General features: G+C 37.5%; 1 protein-coding gene and 1 pseudogene across 3 annotated transcripts in view; one reads left to right on the top strand and one right to left on the bottom strand.

Moving 5' to 3' along the window:
• SLCO1A2 (solute carrier organic anion transporter family member 1A2) overlaps positions 1-26,176 on the top strand; it is a 201,948-nt gene that overhangs the window by 8,162 nt on the left and 167,610 nt on the right. For 2 of the 3 annotated variants that reach the window (XM_037845082.1, XM_037845083.1), the window contains one exon: positions 4,787-4,926. The gene's annotated coding sequence lies outside the window, so the exon portion shown is untranslated. Of the gene's footprint in view, positions 1-143; positions 197-4,786; positions 4,927-26,176 lie in introns of those variants that run through there. The other variant, XM_037845085.1, reaches the window with a different exon arrangement.
• Positions 23,868-24,656, bottom strand: LOC119541295 (annotated as a pseudogene).

Raw genomic sequence — 26,176 nt, forward strand, 5'->3', positions numbered from 1 at the left:
ATCAAATATACATTCTTCTCTTCTTCCTTACTAACAGAATCCCAATTTTGTTTAAATTGACAATGTACCCACCTAAAAATACCTGTCTTTGCAGACTCCTTTGCATCTAGGGGTGGCCATCCAACACAGTTCTGACCTATGAGTTAGTGGATGTCAGTGAGGGATTTCTGGGAAAATCTTTGCTCTCCTGATACAGGTACTGCTAGTTCTTTCTCTCTTCCTTCTTCTTCCTGTCTGGAATGTGGATGTGAGATTAGAGTAGAACAGCCATCTTTCAACCATTAGATGAAAGCATACATGCTAATGATGTTGAGGGAAGAGAGAGAAGGATCCAGGTTCTCTATAGGCTTCGTTGAGTTCCTTTTCTAACTCTGGAATCTTGTTGTCCAAAAAAATAAATCTCTATGTTTAGCTACTACTCGTATTCTGTTACCTGTTGCTGAACACAATCTTAACTGAGCCCCCTCCTTTTTTAATTAAATAAGGACATATACATTGTTTACTCCTGTAACATTATCTTTTTAAGCCATATTCATTTCTATTTCTCACCTATGATTTCCTTTCAATGTATGACTTGAAAGTGTGTCAAACTGAAGGCAACATTCTGTATCATTTGCAAAGTCAAATAAATTGCTCTTGGTTCAAAGTAGTTCAGTGATTTATTTTGTCATTTCTCAGATTTTGGTATAGCTGCAACATTTTTCTGTAGATATGATATGATTTTTAATTTGGAGACCTTGATACAGTTTGATTCCTTATCCCATTACCTGATCACATTAGTATCAATTTGTGTTAACTACTCATGAAAATCCAGTCCGGATTAATTTCTTTATGAAATAATATTGTGGGAGGGCATGACATATTTTATCAGACATAGGTTTCAATTTGCCACCCTTTCTATAATGAAGTCGTTTGACAGTGAGCAGGAAAAATAGGCCCCTGTACAGAGTAACATAATTAATTTGTGTGAGTGTCTATATCTACATCTTTATCTATATATACTTTTAGGGATCTGACTGAGACAAGGAGTAGTTATGTAAATGTAATTGTTTCCAAAACAATGACTTCTGTTTTTCTTCAAATCACCATGATTCAATATAGTAAACTAGTCTGAATGTATTCCTTTAGCTTCTTAGCAATTTGTATTAATGGAATTAACCAAATAGGCTCAGTAAACATGTTTTAATTTTGTAATGAAAAGCCTATTAAATGGATTAGGAGAAGTACAGGTGGGTTATGCAAATACTAATCAGTATGGCCATTCTAATGTCATTTTAAAGTCTTTATATTGTTACTTTTTCACTAATTCATTCACTCAATAAATATTTGCTGAACATCTGGTAAATGCCAGACATTATTCCAGACACTTGGGATACATCAGTGAATAAAACAAACAAATTTCTGCCCTATCAGGGGGCAAGAGGCAAGAAACAAGAATAAATAAAAAAATAAATAAGGTAATACATTAAAAGGTGCTAAATGTATGGAAAACAATTAGAACAAGAAAAGTGGGATCAATAATATGAGTGGGGGTACGCCCTTTGCAATTTTGATGAAGTTCAGTAGGTAGGTTGCATTGAAACAATGCTATTTCAACTAAGACATGAAGGAGCTGAAAGAACCAGGTAGATGTCTGGGAGAAGAGCATTATAGGTGTCAGGAGTGAGAGGGCCAGGGAATGGTGAGTATCCATGCCTGGCACAGACAAGACATAGCAAGGAGGATAGTGTGGTTGGAGCAAATGCATGAGGGGAGAGAAGTAGGTTGTAAGTTTAGAGAGGAATAGGAAAGAGGTAGGCAGATTTAGTAGGGTTTGTAGGCCATGTGAGAACTTTGGCATTTGCTTAGTGTTATGTGGGGGTAATTGCAGGGCTTTCAGCATATAAGTGACAGGTACTGAAGGTAAGTACAAAGCAGAAAGACCAGATGCAGTAGTGAGAGGAGATAGTGGCTTGCACCAGTGAGATGTGCTTAGATTCTGGATGTGTTCTGAAGGAATAATCAACAGATTTGGAGAGGTTGAACATATAATTTTTAATCCAAACCTGACATTCTTAAAACTGAAAAAAAGATGCAATTAATATGCCAAGATAAGAAGCATAAAACAGAACTGTTCTGGACAAAACTGGACATAGGGTCACTCCAGTCATTAGTGACCTTAAAAAGAATATTTTGTCTTCTTTGCAGAAAAGTCCTTCTGTCTATTCCTTCTCTCTTAAAACCACTCCTGTCAGGCTTTTCCCCCACAAGCCACAGAAATTGATCAGTTTGCAATTGTTTATCCTAAATTAGAGAAATGTCCTCTGAACACAAGCGAAATGCTGGGATTATACCCCATCTCATCTTCGGCTAGATTTTTGTCAGTAAATCTCTCTCTCTCTCTCTCTCTCACACACACACACACACAGACACACAGACACACACACACACAAACACACACACACAGGTTGGTTTGTTAAGGTTGGTTCGATTCATCTAGATCAAGAGTATGCAAACTTTTTCTTAATAAAGGGACAGATAATCAATATTTTAAGTTTTCCAGGCTGTACGGTCTCTTTCTTTTAACACTGCCATTGAAGTGCAAAAGCAGCGATAGCCAATATGTAAAGGAATGAACATGGCTGTGTTCCAGTGGAACTTTATTTATCAACAATGAAATTTGAATTTCAAGTAATTTTTGCATCCTTTTAATGAAACTTTTTATTTTTTGATAGCTATAGATTAATGCAGTTGAATCTATAGAGATCCCATGTACCCTTTATTCATTTTCCTCCAATGGTAATATTTTGCAAAGTTATAGTATAATATCACAACCAAAGTCTTGATATTGATATATTCAATATAAAACATTTCCATCACCACAAGGATCCCTCATTGTTGCCCTTGCATAGCTATACCTACTTCCCTTCCACCCCTATCTTCTCCTTAACTCCTGGTAACCACTGATCTGTTCATTTGTATAATTTTGTCATTTCAGGAATGTTATATAAATGGAATCACAGATTGTAAATATCCTTTGGGATTTTTGTTTCACTCAGCAAAGTTCTCTGGAGATTCATTCTTGTTGTCAAGGGGATCAATATTTTGTTGCTTTTCATTGCTGAGTAATATTCCATGATTTAGATACACCAGATTGTTCAATGATTCACCCACTCACCCCTTGAAGGATATCTAGGTTGTGTCTAATTTCTGGCTATTTGAATAAAGCTGCCATGAAAATCAGTGTCTTCATTTCTCTGAGATAAATGCCAGTAAGTCATATGGTAGTTGCAAGGTTGTTTTTTTAAGAAGCTGCCAAACTGCTTTCAAGAGTGACTGTACCATTTTACATTCTCACCAATAGTGTATGAGTGATCCAGTTTCTTTGCAACCTTATCAGAGTTTGGTGTTGTCACTATTTTTTATTTTAGCCATTCTGATAGATTTGTGGAGATACCTCCTTGTGGTTTCAATTTGCATTTCTTTAGTGGCTAACGATGTTGAACATATTTTCATGCACTTATTTGCCATCTATATATCCTCTTCAGTGAAATATTTCCTCATGTCTTTTGCCCATTTTTTATTGGATTTTTTTTACTGTTGAGTTTTGAGATTTCCTTATGTATTCTATATATTAGTCCTTTGTTGGATATGTGGTTTGCCAATATTTTCTTACACTGTATAGGTTGCATTTTTATTCTCTTAATGGGGCTTCTCATAGAGCAAAAGTTTTAATCTTGATGAAGTTCAATTTACTGATTTTCCTTTTATAGATTGTGCTTTTGGTGTCAAGTTTAATAACTTTGCCTAGCCCAAGGTCCCAAATAATTTTTTGTGCTTTTTTAAAAAGTTTTATTGCTCTATATTTTACAGTTAAGTCCATGACTATTTTGAGTTAGTTTTTTAAAAGTTGTGAGACTTCGATTGAGGTTCATTTTTTTTTTTTAACCAATGGATGTCCAGTTGCTTTAACACCATTTGTTGAATTGCTTTTGCAACTTTGACAAAGATCAGTTGGGCATATGTGTGTGGATCTATTTCTAGGTTCTCTATTTTGTTCAATTGTTCTATGCATCTATCTCTCCACCAATATAACACAGTCTTGATTATTTGGGCTTTAAAATAAGTCCTGAAATCAGGTAGACTGATTCCTCCCCCTTGATTCTTCTTTTTCAAAATTGTTTTAGCTGTTCTGATTCATTTGCCTTTCTGTATGAATTTTGGAATAATTTTTCCTGTACCTATAAGAAATCTTGTAGGAATTTTGATAGAAATTGCATTAGACCTATAAAAATATGGGGAAATTTGGCATCTTTAACTCTGTTGATTCTTCCAATCCATGTTGTGGTATATCTTTCCATTTATTTAGATCATCCTTGCTTTAAGCAAAAGCATTAGCTTTAGGTTTTTTGTAAATGCACTTTATCAAGATGAAGAAGTTTTCTGTGGTGGATTAATCATGTATACCAGGAAAAAAAAACATGTTCTTAAGTTCTTAATACCATTCTTGTGGGTGTGTCATAACTATCAAAACTTTTGTGTTCTGTTTTGGCATCCATCTCACTTGGCTAAACCACTTGCCTCAACACTGACCTTTGGCCTAGTTAATGAACAGCTTTCAAGCCCTGGGGCATAAACTCCCCCAAAGCTCAAGCCCACATTTGAGGCCACCACCCACACCCACTCACACAAAATCCACACCTGGTCTCAAATAATAAGTTACCCATCTCCACTGCCCTTGAACATGTAGTCTCTTTTCCTTTTCATGTGCATTTGCTTTAAATTAACCAACCCTTGACTCCCACAGGAAGTCTACAAACCTCCACCCCTGGACCGCAGTAAAGGTGCAAGCCCACAGAAATCCCTTTGTTCCATCTGCTGGTTGAGCCACCTGAGCTGACTGCTCTTCCCATCAACCTCGCATGGCTCCTTCTTTCCCTGAAACCTGTGAGTAACAATCTTTTCTCATGCGTTATGTTCTCCGTTTCCTATTATGTCATATATGACGTCCCACACAGACCCAAATTTAAAACCTAACTTAACTAATTTGAAACAGGGTGTGTACCCATTGTAAATAGAACTTTTAAAAGATGTTATTTTTCGTTAAGTTGTGGCCAACTGAATCAGGATGGGTCTGATTCCTGTCATTGGAGGCCTTATAAGAGAGAAAGCCAGGAGGAAGAGCCAGATGGTTGAAGTCAGTGGAATGTAGTAGAGAAAGGAGAAGATGCCATTGTCCTTTGACAGGAATGTCAAGGAACCTAAGTATTGCTAGCCAGCCAGAATGCTATCCACCCCAGGAGGAAGCAAGCCTTGTAGTGTCTGAAACTGTGATCTTATAAATTGTTGTTATTAAGTTAATCCATTGTGTGGTATTTGTCATAGAAAGAAGGAATCTAGGGCAGTTTTTGTTACCAGAAATTGGGGTGCTGCTATTATTACAAATGCCTAAAAATGCCAAAATGGCTTTGGGATTAGGTAATGGGTAGAGACTGGACAAATTGTGAGATGAAAAAACCTAGATCGCTTTGAAGAATGTTGGTAGAAATGTGGACGTTAAAGGTACTTCTGATGAGACTTTAGAAGCAAATGATGAATGTGTTATTGGAAAATGGAGGAAAGCCAAGTCCTTATTATAAAGTAGCAGACAACTTGGCAGTTTTTGTCAGACTGAAATTGGAACTTTTAAGCAATGAAGTTGTATATGTAGCTGAGGAAATTTCCAAGCTAAGTGTGGATGATGCAGTCTGGTTTCTCCTTGCAGCTTATAATAAAATGCAAGAAGAAAGAGATAAGCTGAGAACTGAACTGTTAAGCACAAATAAACCAGCAAGTGATGATTTAGAAAAATTTCCAGCCTATCTAGGTCATGTACTCTGAGACACGGGCCAAAAGTAGCTCTATTAGGGACCTCCCTGAGCTTCTGGGAAGTGAATCCCCAGTGAACCAGGATCTGAATGAGGGTTTAACTGAACAGCCCTTTGCTGAAGAGGGTGTGGCTGAACATTGATCCAGTCAGTTATCTCAGAGGAAGGCAGGATTAAAAATACAGTTATCCAGGAAAGATCCATGGCAAGTCCTTTGTCTGATGGTTTGGACCCTCTTGAACTGCATGCAAAACCAACTAGGTTTTTGCAAAATTTATATGAGCAGAACCACTGCCAGCCTGTACTGAAAGGGACAGAGAAGGGATGATTGAAAAATGACTTCAAGGGCAGAACCATGACAGTAAATGTCTGGAGTAAAAGATCTCCTTGGGCCAAGACAGCAGGCGCACCACATGTATGCAAAGGGTGCATCCATCCCTGCATTTGGAGCGTGCATGCCATCTGCCCTGGTGCTTGGAGGAAGTGGGCCTTGTGCCCTGATGTTCAGGGAGAGTGCCAGCACCCCAGTACTTGAAGATGGTGGGGCCTGTGCCCAGCATTCATGCAGAGCCTAGCCACCATTTGGAAAGTGTGGGGTCTGTGCTCCAGTGTTCAGGGAGAGCATGGCTGCTGCCCAAGTGCTTGGAGAAGGTGTGGCTGCCACTTCGGCAAGCCCAGAGAACAAAGCTTTGATCCACAGGTGATTCTCAGACATTGGGAGCTAATGGAATTTACCCTGCTGGGTTTCGGACTTGTTTGGGACCCATGACCCTGTTTTCCTTCCACTTTCTCCTTTCTGGAATGGGAATGTCTATCCTATGCTTGTCTATCCATTGTATATTAGAAGCAGATAACGTGTTCTCTAGGTTTCACAGGTCCACAGACAGAGATGAATTTTGCTGCAGGATGGACCAAACCCATAACTGATTTTGATGAGACTTTGGATTTGGAGTTGTTCTAAAACAGCTTAGAGCTTTGGAGATATTATGATGGAATTAATGTATTTTGCATGTGGGAAGAACATATCCTTTTTGGGTAGATTCTCAAATGTGTGGACTGTGGTTAAATTGAATTATGTACCCCAGAAAAAACATGTTCTTAATTTGAAACTATGGGTGTGAACCCATGGCAATAAAACCTTTCGAAGATGTTACTTTTAGTTAAGGTGTGGACAACTGAATCAGGATGGGTCTGACTCAATTACTTGAGGCCTTATAATAGAGAAGGCCATGGGGAGAAGCCAGAAGCTGAAACTTAAGAGAAAGGAGAGAAAATTACCATATGATTAGAAAGCCAAGGTACCCAAGGATTTCCGGCCAGTCAGAACACTAATGACTCCAGGAGGAAGCAAGCCTTGTAGCTTCTGAAAACGTGAGCCAATAAATCCCTGTTGTTAAGCCATGCCATTTTGTGGTATTGTCATAGCATCCAGGAAACAAGACATCCTCAATTCCTATCTTTATGCTAGTTTTATCATGAATGAATGTTGAATTTTGTCGATTTTTTTCCTGCATTGAATGATTTGATCACATGATTTTTCTTCTTTAACCTGTTCATATGGTGGATTACAGTGACTGATTTTCAAACAGTGAACCAACCTTGCATCTCTTGAATAAATCCCATGTGTCAATGGTGTATAATTTTGGCAGTATATGCTGAATTCTACTTGTTAATATTTTGTTGATCTTTGTGTCTGTATTCCTGAGGGACATTGGTCTGTTGTCCCCACCCCACTCCCTTATTTTTTTGGTAATATTTTTATCTGGCTGCGGTCTCAGTGTGCTATTATCCCATACAATGAAATAGGATGTGTTCTATTTCCTGGAAGAGATCCTTTAGAATTGGTATTAATTCTTCTCTAAATACTTGATATAATTCTCCAGTGGACTGGAGATGCCTCCTTTGGAAGTTTTTTTTATTATAAATTTCATTTTCTTTATAATTATATGTATTAAATTATCTATTTCACATTGGGAAAGTGGTGGTAATTTGTGTTTTTTGGGGAAGAGATCCATTTTGTCTGAGGTGTCAAATTGTTGCATGTTGAGTTGTTTGTAGTATTCCTTTATTATTCTTTTGATGTCTGAAAGGCCTTTAGTGATATCCTCTGTTTAGTTCCTGATACTGGTGATTTGAATCCTTTCTCTTTTTAGTTTATCAGTATTGTTAGGAGTTTGTCCACTTTATTGATTATTTAAAAACTACTTCTTTGATTTTAAAAAAATTGTTTAGAGAAATTGTAAGTTTACAGAAAAATCATGTGAAAAAAACAATGTTCCCATATACCTCCAAATTATTATCACTTTGCATTAGTGTGGTACCTTTGTTACAACTGATGAAAGAATATTATAATTGTGCTATAAACTATAGTCCATAGTTTACAGTAGGGTGTATTTTTTCCCCGTATGCCACCATATTATTAACAACTTGAATTAGTGTGGTACATTTGTTGTAATTCATGAAAGAACATTTTTATAATTGTACTATTAACTATAGTCCATCATTTACCATAGGGTTCATGTGTTGTAAAGTCCTGATTTATCTTTTAATTTTTATTCTAGTAACATATATACATCCTAAAATTTCCCCTTTTAAGCACAGTCAAATGTATAATTCAGTACTGTTAATTACAAACACAACATTGTGTGACATCACTACCATCCATTTCTAAAACTTTACAATCAACCCAAATAAAAATTCTGTAGAACTTACGCATTAACTTCCCATTCCCTATACCCAGCCCAGTCCGTGGTAACCTATATTCCAGATTCTAACTCTATGAGTTTGCTTATTCTAATTATTTCATATCATTGAGATCATACAATATTTGTCCTTTTGTGTCTGGCTTATTTCATTCATCATAATGTGTTCAAGGTTCATCCATGTTTTGCGTGAGTCAGAACTCAATTCCTTTTTAATGCTGAATAATATTCCATTGAATGTATATACCACATTTTATTTGTCCATTCATTTGTTGATGGACACTTGGTTTGTTTACATCTTTTGGGCAATTGTGAATAGTTCCACTGTGAACATTGGTGTGCAAGTATGTGTTCGAATCCCTGCTTTCAATTCTTTTGGATATATACCTAACAGAGGGATTGCCTGGTCATATGGTAGTTCTAGACTTAGCTTTCTGAGGAACTGCCAAACTGTCTTCCACAGAGACTTTACAATTTTACATTCTCACCAGCAATGAATGAGTGTTCCTATTTCTCTTCATCCTCTCCAAATTTTCCATTTTTTTATAGCAGCCATTTTAATGGATGTGCAGTGGTATCTCACTGTGGCTTTGATATGCATTTCCCTAATAGCTAGTGAAATTGAGCGTCTTTAGATGTGCTTTCTGGCCATTTGCTTATCTTCTTTGGAGAGATTTCTGTTCAAGTATTTGGCCCATTTTTTAACTGGGTTGTCTGACTTTTTGTTATTAAGATGAAGGAATTCTTTATGTATTCTGGTTATTAAGCCTTTATCAGATGTGTGGTTTCCAAATATTTTCTCCCCTTGCTTAGGTTGTCATTTTACTTTCATGATAAATTTCTTTGAGGAACAATAGTTTTTAATTTTGATGAGGTCCCATTTATTTTTTCCTTTGTTGCTTTGCTTTTGGTGTAAAGTCTAAGAAACCTTTGCCTAACTCAAGGTCTTGAAGATGCTCCCCTATGTTTTCTATGAGAAGACAATATAGTTTTTAATTCTTCTTTATCAGAATGGCTTTAGCTATTCAGGGCCCCTTACCTTTCCATATAAATTTTTTTAAAATTAATTAATTAATTTTTTAATTTTTATTTTGAAATAATTTCAAACATATAGGACAGTTGCAAATACAATATAAGCCCCATGTAGAGAACTTCGACACCCCCAACCCCCAGATATCCCTATCTACCAATTTTACATTTTGCTACCTTTGCAGTACCTTTCTTTCTCCTCCGTCCCTCCCTCCCTCCGTCCCTTCCTTCCTTCCTTCCTTCCTTCCTTCCTTCCTTCCTTTCTTTCTCTCTCCCTCCCCCCTCTCTTTCTTTCAACTATATCTATTGTCTTTCTATCAATTATCTGTCAACCCGTTTATCATCTTCTGAACATTTGAGAGCAGGTTGCGTATATCATACTCCTTGAACTCATAACACTTCCATGTACATTTCCTACGAACAAGGATATTCACTTATGTCATTAACTTAATTGCAGTTAATTCAAGAAAATTAATATAGATATAAAACTTAAATTCTGTATTCCAATTTTTCCTTATGCCCCCTTTGAGCTTTTCTCCTCCATTCTTAGATCCACTCCAGTATCCTGTATTGCATTGATTGCCATTAACTCTTAATTAACTTTTTAAAAAAATTAACTATAAAAAAATATTTTTTTAAAAAAGATATACAATAAAAAACATTTCAAACAAACTGTAACAAGGGAGTAAGAAAAAGACAACTAACCTGAAATAACTACTTTACTTCCAACATGTTCCTACTCTACCCCAAGAAAATAACCTAATCTAGCAACATTTCTGTGAACTCGTTCCTACCATACCCATCAGAAATTAACAAACCATAGTCATTCCTGGGCATTTCCAGAATGTTAAATTTACCCACGATAGCTTATCTGTTCTTATTGGGTTATCGTTCCCCCTTCATTAATTGCTCTCTATCGCTAGTTCCCCTACATTCTACATTATAAACCATTTATTTGAGGAGTGTGTTGTTTAGCTTCCAGGTGTTTGTAAATTCTCTAAGTCTCTGATGGTTATTGACTTCTAATTGTATTCCATTGTGGTCAGAGAATGTGCTTTGAATAATTTCAATTTTTTTAAATTTATTGAGGCTTGTTTTATGTCCCAGCATATGGTCTATTCTGGAGAAAGTTCCGTGATCACTAGAGAAGAATGTGTATCCTGGTGATTTGGGATGTAATGTTCTATATATGTCTGTTGAATCAAGTTCATTTATCCGATTGTTCAGGTTTTCAGTTTCCTTATTGGTCTTCGGTCTGGTTGATCTATCTATAGGAGAGATAGAATTCCACAATTATTGTGGAAACATCCATTGCTTCCTTTAGTTTTGCCAGTGTTTCTCTCATGTATTTTGTGGCACCATGATTGGGTGCATAAACATTTATGATTGTTATTTCTTCTTCTTGAATTGCCCCTTTTATTAGCATATAGTGGCCTTCTTTGTCTCTCCTAACATCCTTGCATTTAAAGTCTATTTTATCTGAGATTAATATTGCTACTCCTGCTTTGTTTTGGCTGTAGCATGCATGAAATATTTTTTCCATCCTTTCACTTTCAATTTCTTTGTGTCCCTGTGTCTAAGATGAGTCTCTTGTATGCAACATATTGATGGTTCATTTTTTTTGATCCATTCTGCCAACTTGTATCTTTTAATTGGGGAGTTTAATCTATTTACATTCAATGTTATTGCTGTGAAGGCATTTCTTGAATCAGCCATCCTATCCTTTGGTTTATGTTTGTCAGATATATTTTTTCCCTATCTCTCTTATTGTCCTTTAATGAACCAATATTGAATCTCTTTAGTACTGAACCTTTCTCCGTCTCTCTCTCTCCTTTCTTTGTTTCTCTGTCAGTAGGGCTCCCTTTAGTATCTCAAGTAGGGCAGGTCTTATATTAGGAAAATCTCTCAGCATTTGTTTGTCTGTGAAAAATTTAAGCTCTCCCTCAAATTTGAAGGAGAGCTTTGGTGGATAAAGTATTCTTGGTTGGAAATTTTTCCCTCTCAGAATTTTAAATATGTCATGCCACTGCCTTCTCACCTCCATGGTGGCCGCTGAGTAGTCATTACTTAGTCTTATGTTGTTTCCTTTGTATGTGGTGAATTGCTTTTCTCTTGCTGCTTTCAGAACTTGCTCCTTCTCTTCAGTATTTGACAGTCTGATCAGAATATGTCTTGGAGTGGATTTATTTGGATTTATTCTATTTGGAGTTCGCTGGGCATTTATGCTTTGTGTATTTATATTGTGTAGAAGGTTGGGGAAGTTTTCCCCAACAATTTCTTTGAATACTCTTTCTAGACCTTTACCCTTCTTTTCTCCTTCTGGGACACCAATTAGTCTTATATTTGGACATTTTATTTTATCTATCATATCCCTGAAGTCCGTTTCGATTTTTTCGATATTTTTCCCCATTCTTTCTTTTGTTCTTTCATTTTCCATTTTGTGGTCCTTGAGGTCGCTGATTCATTGTTCAGCTTCCACTAGTCTTGTACTGTGAGTATTCAGAATCTTTTTAATTTGGTCAACAGTTCTTTTACTTCCATAAGATCATCTATTTTTTTATTTACTCTTGCAGTTTCTTCTTTATGCTCTTCTAGGGTCTTCTTCATGTCCTTTATATCCTGTGCCGTGCTCTTCTTCATGTCCTTTATATCCTGTGCCATGCTCTCATTGTTTGTCTTTAGTTCTTTGACTAATTGCTCCAAGTACAGTGTCTCCTCTGATCTTTTGAGTTGGGTATTTGAGTTTGGGTTATCCATATCATCTGATTTTATCATATGCTTTAAAATTTTCTGTTGTTTTTGGCCTCTTGGCATTTGCTTTAATTGATAGGGTTCTTTTAGGATATGTAGGATTATTCAAAGACTAATCTCTGATTTGTCAGATCTGCAGCTTGGAGGTGTACACTTTCTCTAACTAACCAGCAGATGGCATCCATGAGTCACCTATTCCCTCAAGTCAGTCTACACAACTTTGTCTTTGTGGTATTGTGGGAGTCTGATTCTTGTGGGGTCCAATTGGTGCACCAAGTTTGAGTGTGTTGTTGGTGCTGTCTGCCCTGAATGTGGGGCATGTGTCTGAGCAGTTAGGGAGGGAGGGCAGCTTTAATAATCAAACCTCCCAGGTGTTCCTGGAGATTTAAGGCTGTTGCAAGAGTCTAAACCTTCATTTCAGTCTCGCCACAGATTGTCTCTGTTGCTGACCCGCAAGTCCTTGGTATTTGTGTAGGGTCCATGGGATTTCCGAGTGGGTCCCTCTTCCAAGTCGTGCCCTTTAAGGGCCTCTGCTGAGGGAAGGTTGTGCTACGTCACAAGTGCACGCCATCCTGCAAGGGAAGTTCTGGGCGGCCAGGCCCTGTAGGGGTGTTCCCAGCCTGCTGTAAGGATGGCTTTATGGGGCATGTTAATTTCCCCCCTTTCACACAGCTCTGCCTTCCCAGCTCTGGGACAATTAGCTGTGGGTGCGCGAAAGGCTATTGTCTACGCCTGATATTGTGGCATGTGCGCATGTTGCTGGAAACACTTCCTGTTACATTGGGTTTTTGGCATGGTTCTGAGCTGTGGCTCTGGCGCTGGGCAGGAATGTTCCCATCCCGCTGGGAAGATGGCTGCAAGGAGCGTGGTTTTTTTCCCCTTTTGGCTAACCTTTGCCTTCCTTGCTCTGAGACTATTAGCAACGGGTGTGTGAAAGGCTATCTTCCATGCCAGATATTGAGGCATTCGCACAGCCTGTTCCTGCCACACTTCACTGTGCAGTTCTCGCTGCCATATCTGGAGCCGCTTTTGGGTTTTTTTAATAAAAGAACTAGTCTGCCTCCAAATGCCAACCCTCAGGTTCCCCACACTGCAGCGTGGCTGCCTGATATTCAGCGGCTTACTCGCTCATTTCAGAAAGCAGACTCCCGGTTTCACCAAGTGCATGGTGTCTGTGGATTTAGCAGACCTTGTCCAGCTGGTGCATTGCTGGAACTGGTATTCTGGGTCACTTTCTGGCTTTTATGTAGTATTTTTCATGGAGGTGTTTTTTTTCCCTGTCTCTCCTAGCTGCCATCTTAGGTTCTCCCTCCATATAAATTTGATAATTGGCTTTTCCATTTCTGCAATGAAGGTTGTTGGAATTTTGATTGGGATTCCATTGAATCTGTAAATTGCTTTGGATAGTATTGATAGCTTAACAATATTTAGTCTTCCAATTCATAAACACAGAATGTCCTTCCATTTATTTAGGCCTTATATAATTTCTTTTAGCAATGTTTTGTAGTTTTTTTGTGTACATGTCCTTTACATTTTTGGTTAGATTTATTCCTGGATATTTGATTCTTATAGTTGCTATTGTAAATTTCTTCTTCTGATCACTCATTGCTTGTGTATAGAAACTCTACTGATTTTTGGATGTTGATCTTGTACCCTGCCACATTTTCATTTATTAGTTCTAGGAGCTTTGTTTTGGATTTTTCAGGATTTTCTGCATATAGGAGCAAATCATCTTTAAATACGGAAAGTTTTACTTCTTCTTTTCCAATCTGAATGCCTTTTATTTCCTTTTGTTGCCTAATTGTTCTGGCAAGAACTTCCAGTACGATGTTGAATAACTGTGGTGGCATTGGGCATCCTTGTCTTGTTCCCAATATCAGTGGGAAAGTTTTCAGTTTTTCCCCATTAGGTACAGTGTTAACTGTGGGCTTTACATATGCCCTTTATCATGTTGAGGAAGTTTCCTTCAATTCCTAACATGCTAAGTGCTGTTGTTTATCTGAGAATGTCTTGATTTCAGCCTTATTTTTGAAAAAGAGTCTCCCTGGATGTAAAATTCTTGCCTGGCAGTTGTTTTCTTTCAGTACTTCAAATATTTCAACCCACTGTCTTCTTGCCTCCATGGTTTCTGAGGAGAAATTGGCACTCAATGTAATTGGGACTCGCTTGTACATAACATGTTGCTTTTCTCTTGCAGCTTTCAGAACTCTTTCCTTGTCCTTTGCATTTGAGAATATAATTGATATATGACAGGTGTATTTTTCTTCATATTTATCCTGTTTTGTGTTCTCTGTGCTACTTAGAAGTGAATATTTACATCTTTTACTAAATTTAAGCAGTCCTCTGTCATTGTTTCTTTGACTAGTCCTTCTGCCCAACCCATATCCCTCCCTTATATCCCCCTCATATGCATTTAACTTTGGTATATTGCCTTTGTTACATTTAATGGAAGCATATTACGATGTTACTGTTGACTATAGACTCCAGTTTGCTTTGATTATTTTTTTTTCCCAAATACCATCCCTTTTTCAACACTTTGCATGGTTGACATTCGTTTGCTCTCCCACATGTGAGAACATTTTTATATTTGTACATTTAGTAACAGTCATTGGCCACTCCAGTTTTTGCCAGATTATACAGTCCCAGTCTTTATCATGTATCTTTACATCTGGTGTCATATGTTATCCTATCTCACCTCTCTCAGCCTTACTCACAGATGTCTTTGTTCAGTGTACTTTCAATATTGTGTTACCATCACACAGTATTATGCTATTTATTTCTGGATCTATACAATCAATCCTGCTGAACATTCTGTAGTCCTTCAGCATCAAATGCCTGATCTCTACCCTCTTTCTATCTCCTGGTAGCCTGTGTTATCAACTTTTAACTCTCAAAGTTTGCTCACTAATGTTAGTTCATATTAGAGACACCATACAGTATTTGTCTTTTTGTTTCTGGCTAACTTCACTCAACATAATGTCCTCAAGGTTCATCCACATTATTATATGTTCCATGTCTTTGTTCTGTCTTGCAGCTGCATAATATTCCATCATTTGTATATACCACACTGTGTTTATCCACTCGTCCATTAATGGACATTTGGGCTGCTTCTATCTCTTGGTAATTGTGAATAATGCTGCAATAAAGATCGGTTGACAAATGTCCATTTGTGTCTTAACTTTCAGTTCCTTTGAGTATATACCTAGCAGTAGAATAACTGGGTCATATGGCAAATCTATATTTAGCTTCCTGAGGAACTTCCACACTGTCTTCCGAAGTGGTTGCACCATTCTACTTTCCCACCAACAATGAATAAGTGTGCCTCTTTCTCCACATCCTCTCCAGCACTTGTAATTTTCTGTTTTTTGGATAATGGCCATTCTGGTAGGTATGAGATGATATCTCATTGTGTTTTTTTTTTTAAATTAAATTCAGTTTTATTGAAATATATTCACATACCATGCAGTCATCCATGGTATACAATCAACTGTTCACAGTACGAATATATAGTTAAGCATTCATCACCACAATCTATTTCTGAGCATTTTCCTTACATCAGAAAGAATCAGAATAAGAATAAAAAATAAAAGTAAAAAAAGAACACCCAAATCATCCCCCTCATCCCACCCTATTTTTCATTTAGTTTTTGTCCCCATTTTTCTACTCATCCATCCATACACTAAAGGGAGTGTGATCTACAAGGTTTTCACAATCACACTGTCACCCCTTGTAATCTACATTGTTATACAATTGTCTTCAGGAGTCCAGACTACTGGGTTGGAGTTTGATAGTTTCAGGTATTTACTTCTAGCTATTCCAATACATTAAAACCTAAGAGGTGTGGTCTATATAGTGCGTAAGAATGTGCACCAGAGTGAGCTCTCGACTCCATTTGAAATCTCTCAGCCACTGAAACTATTTTGTCTCATTTTGCATCCCTCTTTGGTTCTGGAAGATATTCTCAATCCAATGATGCCAGGTCTAGATTCATCCCCGGGAGTCATATCCTGCATTGCCAGGGAGAGTTACACCCCTGGGTGTTGGTTCCCATGTAGGGGAGAAGGCAGTGAGTTCACCTGCTGAGGTGGCTTGGTTAGAGGGAGAGTGAGGGCCACATCTGAGCAACAAAGAGGTGCTCGGGGGAGACTCTTAGGCACGATTATATGCAAGTTTAGCCTCTCCTTTGCAGTAATGAGCTTCATAAGGGCAAGTCCCATGATAGAGGGCTCAGCACATCAAACCACCAGTCCTAATGTCTGTGACAACATCAACATCAGTCTAGGTGAGGAGTCCAACACTTCCGCACTTTCCCCCAGCTCCTCAGGGGGGCCCTGTAAATGTATTTTTATTCTCTGCACAAATTACTTTGGGATGTGTCACAATTTCACTGTAACCTCTACTAACCTACAGTATTTCACTTCCTATTCAAAGTTCCATGTAATTGTGGTGTTTGAACAAACTGACTGTAGGGTTATACTGTTTGGAAAATACAGACCAAATAGTCATCTCTTCCCTTGGTCTCACATGGAAGTTGAAGTTTTAAAACACAGTCAGTTTCGACCTTTACCCTTTGGCCCGGTTTGCCCTAGTCTTAACCAGATCTGCCTCATTTATATTACTAATTGAAGTCTGGGCTCTTTTTCAGCTTTTTTTTTTTTTTTTTTCTTAACGGTTGTTGTATGCATTAATACTGACATTCATATCTGCCGAGCTCCAGCTCTGAGTTTCAGGTGTCACAGAGTTATGCATTGTTCCAGAGACCAATCAGGTCATACACCAAGGGATCAACATCTCAGAGTTTGGGGATAGCCATTACAATTCAGGAATAAATTTGACTTCTGTAAGAGCTTACAATCTAGGGACCATTACAATAATCATTCACCTCTTAGACTGTGTTTTAAGATTCAATTCTGAGTTTACACATTGTAGTTGGTCCATATTGGTGAGGCATTATAGTGTTTGCCTTTATTTCTGGTGTACTTCGCTCAAATACTGTATTCAGAATCCATTCACCTCATTGCATGTCTCACAGCTTCATTCCTCGTAGTTGCTCAATATTCCATTGTATGTGTGTACTACAGTTCACCATTCTGTTCCTCAGTCTATGTACCCTTAGGCCACCTCCACCCATTGTAAATCATGAATGCTGCCTCCATGAACACCAGTGTGCAAATGTCCATTCATGTCTCTGTTCTCAGATCTTACAAGTACATAACCCATAGTGAGGTTGCAGGACTTTATGGCCCCCACATACTTAGCTTTTTGTGGAACCACCAAACTGACCCTCAGAAAGGCTACATCATTCTGCCTCCTCATCAACAGTAGGTAGGTACATCCCTCTCTCCTTGTTTTCTCCAACACTTTTACTCCTATATATTTTTTTTTCCTACAATTTTATAGAGTTATATTCACATGTCATACATTTATCCACAGTGTACAGTCAGTCATTCATGGTATCATCATAAAGTTGTACATTTATCACCACAGTCAGCACTTGAACATATTGATTACTGCAAAAAAATTGTTTTTTTTTTTTTTTTTTAGTGAATAATAAAAAAGCTGATAAAAAGAAAAGTAACATGTCATACAATACAATATAATAGTAAGGACAGAAAATAAAACCACTACCAAGAATCCCATATCTATCCCCTATATCCCCTTCTCATACACGCTTACCATTGGTATATTGCATTAATTACATTTAATGGAAGCATATTACAATGTTACTGTTGACCATAGACTCCAGTTTGCTTTGATTATGTTTTTTCCCAAATACCATCCCTTTTTCAAAACTCTGCATGGTTGACATTCATTTGCTCTCCCACATGCAAAAACATTTTTGTATTTGTACATTTAGTAACAGTCATTGGCCACTCCAGTTTTTGCCAAGTTATATAGTCCCAGTCTTTATCATCTATCTTTACCTCTGGTGTCATACATTCCCTATCCCACCTCTTTCAGCTTTACTCACAGACATCTTTGTTTCTTTTACTTACAATACTGTGCTACCATCATACAGTATTATGCTATCTATTTCTGGATCTATACAATCAATCCTGCTGAACATTCTGTAGTCCTTCAGCATCAAATGCCTAATCTCTACCCTCTTTCTATCTCCTGTCAGCTTTTAACTCTCAAAGTTTGTTCATTAATGTTTGTTCATATTAGTGAGACCATACAGTGTCTGTCCTTTTGTTTCTGGCTAACTTCACTCAACATAATGTCCTCAAGGTTCATCCACGTTATTATATGATTCATGTCTTTGTTCTATCTTACAGCTGCATAATATTCCATCATGTGTATATACCACAGTTTGTTTATCCACTCGTCCATTGATGGACATTTGGGCTGTTTCCATCTCTTGGCAATCGTGAATAATGCTGCAATAAACATCAGTTTGCAAATGTCTGTTTGTGTCTTAAGTTTCAGTTCCTCTGAGTATATACCTAGCGATGGAATAGCTGGGTCATATGGCAAATCTATACTTAGCTTCTTGAGGAACTGCCACACTGTCTTCCAGAGTGGTTGCACCATTCTACATTCCCAACAACAATGAATGAGTGCCTCTTTCTCCACATCCTCTCCAGCACTTGCAATTTTCTGTTTTTTGGATAATGGCCATTCTGGTAGGTGTGAGATGATATCTCATTGTGGTTTTGATTTGCATTTCCCTAATAGCCAGTGAAGTTGAGCATTTTTTCGTATGTTTTTGAGCCATTTGTATTTTGAGCCAAGTGTCTGTGCATGTCTTTTGCCCATTTTTTAATTGGGTTGTCTTTCTGTTGTTGAGTTGTAGCATTGCTTTATATATTCGGGATATTAACCACGTATCTGATATGTGGTTTCCAAATATTGTCTCCCATTGTGTAGGCTGCCTTTTTACTTTTTAAACAAAGTCCTTTGATGTACAAAAGTGTTTGATTTTGAGGAGATCCCATTTGTCTGTTTGTTCTTTGGTTGCTCATGCTTTGGGTGTAAGATCTAGGAAACCACCTCCTATCACAAGGTATTTAAGATATTGCCCTACGTTTTCTTCTAAGAGTCTTATGGTCTTAGCACTTATGTTTAAGTCTTTGATCCACTTGGGGTTAATTTTTGTATAAGGTATGAGGTAGGAGTCCTCTTTCATTCTTTTGGAAATGGATATTCAGTTCTCCAAACACCATTTGTTGAAGAGGCTGCTCTGTCCCAGTTGCTTTGGCTTGACTGCCTTAGGAAAGATCAATTGCCCATAGATGCCAGAGTATTTCTGAATACTCAGTGTGATTCCATTGGTTGGTATCTCTGTCCTTATGCCAGTACCATGCTGTTTTGAGAACTGTAGCTTTGTAATATGCTTCAAAGTCAGGTAGTGTGAAACCTCCCACTTTGTTCCTCTTTCTCAAGGTGTTTTTGGCTATTCTGGGCACCTGCCCTTCCAAATAAATTTGGTTATTGGTTTTTCTATTTCTGCAAAGTAGGTTGTTGTGATTTTAACTGGTATTGCATTGAATTGGATAATGCTTTTTTATCCATTCTGCCACTCTGTGTCTTTTGTTTGGGGAGTTTAATCCATTAACATTCAGTGTTATTACTGCAAAGGCATTACTTCCTTCAGCCATTTTGTCCTGTAGTTTTTATAGGTCATTTTTTTTTTTGCCTCTCTTTTTCTTTATTGCAGACTCTTTTTCTATATAGTTAAGCTTTTGTGATGTATCTGAGTGATCACTTTCTCATTTCTGTTTCTGTATATTTTTTAAATACTTTCTTTGTTGGTAACCTGAGGTTTGTGTTATACAACATCCATCTATAACCTACTAATTTGAAAAGATACCAACTTAACTTCAATAGCATATGTACTCTCTGTTCCCATATCCCTCTATTTTCTTTCTTTATGTTGTTTTTGTCCCATGTTGCCTCTTTATATTTTCCATGTCCATTATCATGAAATATGATATTTTCTTGTTCAACTGTATTCTGATTCTTAAAAGAATTAAAGAGTAGGGTTGTATGTTGATTATGCAGTACTGAGTTTTGCATTTACCCTTTTAGCTACCTTTATTGAATATCTTCATTTCTTAACACTATTGTAAGCCATTCTCTCCCATCTTTTCCTTTCAACTTGCAGAATTCCCTTTAGTAATTTTTGCGAGGTAGGTCTTTTGTTGGCAGAGTCTATCAGTTTCTGTTTATCTATGAATATCTTAAACTATTCCTGATTTTTTTTTCAAGTTAAGTATTTTTTTTTTCTTTTTGCATGGTTAAATTTTATTATGTAGACAAAGAGTGTGGTGTGGTTTTTAGGGGACATGGTTCTGGAATCTAACCCTCTGCTTTGTCAGTTATTGGCTGTGCAACTTTGTGCAACTTACCCACTCTGAGCCCTAGTTTCCTCATTTGAAAATAGAAATAATAAAAATACCAACCTTATAGAGTGGCAGGAGAAAATGACATTATAGATTAAATCACATGGCATCCTAAGTAGTATATGGAAGTATATCCCCATGATATTATTTTTTTAATTAAATTCAGTTTTATTGAGATATATTCACATACCATACAATCATCTATGGTGTACAATCAGCTGTTCACAGTACCATCACATAGTTATGCATTCATCACCCCAATCTATTTTTGAACATTTTCCTTACACCGGAAAGAATCAGAATAAAAATAAAAAATGAAAGTAAAAAAGAACACCCAAATCATCCCCTCCATCTCACCCTATTTTTAATTTAGTTTTTGTCCCCATTTTTATATTCATCCATCCATATACTGAAAAAAGAGACTGCGATCCACAAGGTTTTCACAATCACACTGTCACCCCTTGTAAGCTACATTGTTGATACACAATTGTCTTCAAGAGTCAAGGCTACTGGGTTGGAGTTTGATAGTTTCAGGTATTTACTTCTAGCTATTCCAATACATTAAAACCTAAAAAGTGTTATCTATATAGTGTGTGAGAATGTCCACCAGAGTGACCTCTCAACTCCATTTGAAATCTCTCAGCCACTGAAGCTTTATTTCATTTCATTTTGCATCCCCCTTTTGGTCAAGCAGATGTTCTCAATCCCATGATGCCAGGTCCAGATTCATCCCCAGAGTCATATCCTGTGTTGTGAGGGAGATTTACACCCTTGGGAGTCAGGTCCCATGTAGGAGGGAGAAGTTAAGTAGTATTTAAAAAATTTTTATTGATGTGTGGTCATGTCCTCCATGTTTCTAAATGCATTTTTTTTGATTAATGTGATGTATAAACATATCAACAAACATGTCTAAATCAGAAATGGACTTATGAAAATGTATTGGTTGTAGATTTTCATGTTTTAAATGTCCAGGCAAACTTTTAGTGATGAGCATGAAGTATCAGAAATACAGTATTCATATTTTTAAAAATATCTTTAATATCCACTCATTGACTACCCTGGTAGTTATGTAAGGTGGGAGATACTTTCACTAGAATAATTCCTTTCAGAGTGTCATTTACTTTTTTTTCCCCTGAAATTTTGTTGAGATATAGTCGCATACCACACAATCGTCCACAGGATACAATCACTTGTTCACTGTATCATCATATAGTTGTGCATTCATCACCGCAATCAGTCCTTGAACACGTTCATTACTCCGATAAAAATAAAAATAAGAATAAAAATAAAAGTAAATAAGAACACCCAAACACCCCCCCACCCCCATGCCTCCGTATTATTCATTTAATTTTTTGTCCCCATTTTTGTACTCATCTTTCCATACACTGGAAAAAGGGAGTGTGAGCCACAAGGTTTTCACAATCACATGGTCACACCATATAAACTATATAGTTATACAGTTGTCTTTAAGAATCAAGGCTTCTGGATTGCAGTTCAACAGTTTCATGTAGTTCCTTCTAGCTATAATAATACACTAAAAACTAAAAGGGGATAACTATATAATGCATAAAAATAACCTCCAGAATGACCTCTTGACTCCATTTGACCTCCCCGATCCGTTGAAACTTTATTTTGTTTCATTTCTCTTACCCTGCATTGGTCCAGAAGGCTTTCTCAATCCCATGATGCTGGGACGAGGCTCATCCCTGGGAGTCATGTCCCATGTTGCCAGGGAGATTTATCACCTTGGGAGTCATTTCTCCTGTTGGGGGGGGAGGGCAGTGAGTCCACTTGCCAAGGTGGCTTAGAGAAAGACCACATCGAAGCAACAAAAGAGGTTTTCTGGGGGTGACTCTTTAGCACACTTATAAGTAGGCTTAGCCTCTCTTATGCAGCAATAAGCTTCATTAGGGCAAGCCCCAAGATCAAGGGCTCAGCCTACTAAATTGGTAGTCCCCAGTACTTACAAGAGTATAAGGAATTCCCCTGGTGTCTCCCTCATTTTTGAAGGACGATTTTGCCAGAGAAAGAATTCTAGGCTGGCAGTTTTTTTCTTTCACTACCTTAAATGTATCATACCACTGCCTCTCGCCTCTATGGTTTTTGATGAGAAATTGGAACTTAGTCTTATGAGAATCCCTTGTATGTGATGAATTACTTTTCTCTTGCTGCTTTCAAGATTCTCTTATTGTGGTTAGTATGTATCTTTGATTAGGTCTGTTAGGGTTTATTCTGGAGGGTGTTGCACTTCTTGGCAGATATAGTTATGTCTTTCATAATAGTTGGGAAATTTTTGGCCATTATTTCCTCAAATATTCTTTCTGCCCCCTTTCCTTTCTCTTTTCCTTCTGGGAGACCTATGATGCATATGTTTTTATGCTGCATGCTGTCACTTATGTCCCTGAGACACTGCTTAATTTTTTCTCTTCTTTTCTCTGTTTGTATGACCATGATTTTGATCATCTTGTCTTCTAGCTTGCTGATTCTTTCTCCTGCCTGTTCAAACCTGCTGTTGTATGTCTTTAGTTTATTTTTAATCTCCATTATTGTACCTTTCATCCCCCAAATTCTGTTATGTTTCTTTTTAAACTTTCAGATTCTTCTTTATGCTCACACACTGTCTTCTTAATATTCTTTAGCTCTATAACCATATTTTACTTCATCTCCTTGAATTGATTTAGGAGATTAACTTAAACTTGTGTGTTTAGTTGTTTCAAATTCTATGTCTCCTCTTAAGTTTTAATTTTTTCCCTTGTCTGAACTATATCTTCCTGTTTCTTAATATGGTTTGTAATTTTTTGCTGATGTCTGGGCATCTGATTGTCTCTATGAGTTAACTCTGAAGGTCAGTTTCTCCCTCTTGTATAGGGTTTTTTTTTTTTTTTGTTTTTTGGGGGTAAAACAATTTTATTTCACAGTTGAATTTAAAACCACAAAGACACTAAATTCATCATATAAAAACAGTAGTATAGATACCTTATACTTTCTAGAAAATTATTATATAGCCCCTCTCAAAATTAAAAAGCACCCCATTATATGGTTACAGTTAGGTTACTTGGAAAAAAATCACTTCCTAAAACAAACCTATTCCACCACTCTGCACCTTTTGGTTCAAAGTAAAGATTATTGTCATTCTGGTACATGTTCCTGCATTGTTACATATTTGATAATACATATATAGTCTGCTTTATCACTTAATGTTCCGTTGGTTCATCAGCCTTTTCTGCAGGTTCATCAGAAGGTTGAGCAGGCTGAATCTTTCTCTGTGGTCTTTCTTCAAGACTTTCCAGGAATGGAGACACATCATCATCATCATAGATTGTAGACTCCAAGTCTTTATCAACAATTCCAATGGAAAAATTCTTTGTAATTAGGTCCTGCTCTGCAGGAAGTGTCTCTCTTAAGGTATGCAGACCATGTTTAACCAGTTCATTCAAATTACACTCCACAAACTCAGACATATGTCTCTCCAAGTCAGTATGTGCTGACTGAGAACGGGCCCCAATGGACATAGCTCTGCAGTCAAAATAGCAGATGGATAGGTTTGGAAAATATAAGGGCCCATATCATCCTAACTAGCAATGAGCAGTCCCACACCATATGGTCTTCAGCCATATCGTTGGGTTGGTAGCTGGGTCTTGCTTCCAATTAGCCGTACAGGACAAGGCATGGGAAGAGGTCTGTCAAATACAAGTCTGGAATCCAAACACTCCTGGCACATGAAATTACACAACAGTCTAGCATCAGCAGTAAACCCCACAGTTGAGATTCCAGTATGGTTGTCGACGTGGTGAATTTTTTTTTTTGATGGGCTGCAAGCTCTGATTGTGCCCTCTTCAATGCAACTAACACTGCATGGTTTTTGATTTCAGCCCAACTGTGGCTGAACCTTGCTTGACAGCTTCCATTGCATATTCAATTTGATGAATTCTGCCCTGAGGTCTCCAAACAGTGACATCATTGTCATACTGATAGCGAAACATGGTTCTGGCCTGGGACTGGCTGCGGCCTCCAGCAAAGCTGCGGGTCAAGGCTTGATGCCAAAACTACTGCTCAGCGGTTGGTGTATAGGGTTTTATTGTTGATTGGCTTTGTGTTAAGGCTCTTGTTTGATGTGTGGTCCAACTTTTTATGGACCTTGAGAACAGCCCGTGTTTAACTTTTCAGATTTTCTCAGCTCTTCTTCACCTGATTTTTGCCCTGGATATTCAGTACAGTTTTTAAGATTGTACTTTTTGTGTAATTGTTTCACCTCTGGGAGAAAGCTTCCTTTCCTCTGTTCCTTCTCCAGGAGTCTTGATTTGTTCTCTTTGTTTCTGTGCAGAATATTCTCCTGAGCTCCTATGATTTGTTTAAATTCTCTCCCTTACCCAGTGCCCCCTTTTACTTACAGTTTTCAATTCTAGGACCCATCTTTCTAATAGCCAGTTCTACTACCACCTTCCCCCCTTTTTTCTTGTGAGACTTTTCTGCCTCCAGTTTCAGACTGGTTATGAGATCTTGCCCCAGGGACCCAGATAGGGTGAATCCAGAAAGTTGAATCAATCCAGAAAGGTCTGTTTCTCCTTTAGGTAGGTCATCAGTGACTGGATTGAGCATGTGCACCTTTTGCCAACAGTTCTGTGCTCTCCCTCTTTTTTTCCCCTGGGGGCACTTTTGTATGTGGCACTCAGCTGCTTGTTTTGCACCCTTGGTCTCTGTGGAGATAAGTACCTGGGCTGGATATGTGTGGAGTTCTGACTTGCTGCTGTGAGTATCTCTATGGTCTGAATCTGTGGCAGGAGGAACCCAGGCTATACTTCTAAGTTGCAGCTTCTAAGTTGTGTGGGATGAAGTGAGAGAAATGGTTCCAGACTGGCAAATCTCCTACCTGATTTTGATGATTATTTTTCTTTTTCTTTGGTCAGTGTTTGTAGAGTCCTTTTCCAGTCTCTGTCATTCTTCAGAGTTCAAAGAAAGTGGGATTTGTCCTTTTATTAGTTGATTCTGAAGGGAGACTTTTCCAGGGGATGTCCTATGTCACTGTGTTGAAAATTTGTCAGTGTATCTGTCATACTCCCAAATAGTTCAGGAAACTTAGCATGATTTAACTTCACTTTGAGAGCCACTGACTCCCATCTTCCACATAATTATCATTGAATACACTAGTTCCATATAGTTTTTGTTTATACATTGTTTTAAATTTACTTTCTTATAAATATCTAAATTATGCATGCACAGTATCAAATACTTTTATTTCGGTATATGTCTTTTAAAATTATTCTTCATCACCCTTCGCATTTCCAAATTTCCCTCCTCAGAGAAACTATTTCAGTGTTTTTAACTGTTTCTTCTCACATTATCTTTGTTTTTATTAAGCAACTGGCTTTTTCTGTTTTTTGCCTCCTTCTTTTGAAGATTTAATTTCCTTAAACAACTCATTCTTCTGCATGCTTACCATATATGCACACACACACACTTCTTTTGATAGCATCCTCATATAGTTGATTATAATTTTTAAATA

This window comes from Choloepus didactylus, chromosome 8 (genome assembly GCF_015220235.1).
Source record: "Choloepus didactylus isolate mChoDid1 chromosome 8, mChoDid1.pri, whole genome shotgun sequence".
Taxonomy (NCBI): Eukaryota; Metazoa; Chordata; class Mammalia; order Pilosa; family Megalonychidae; genus Choloepus; species Choloepus didactylus.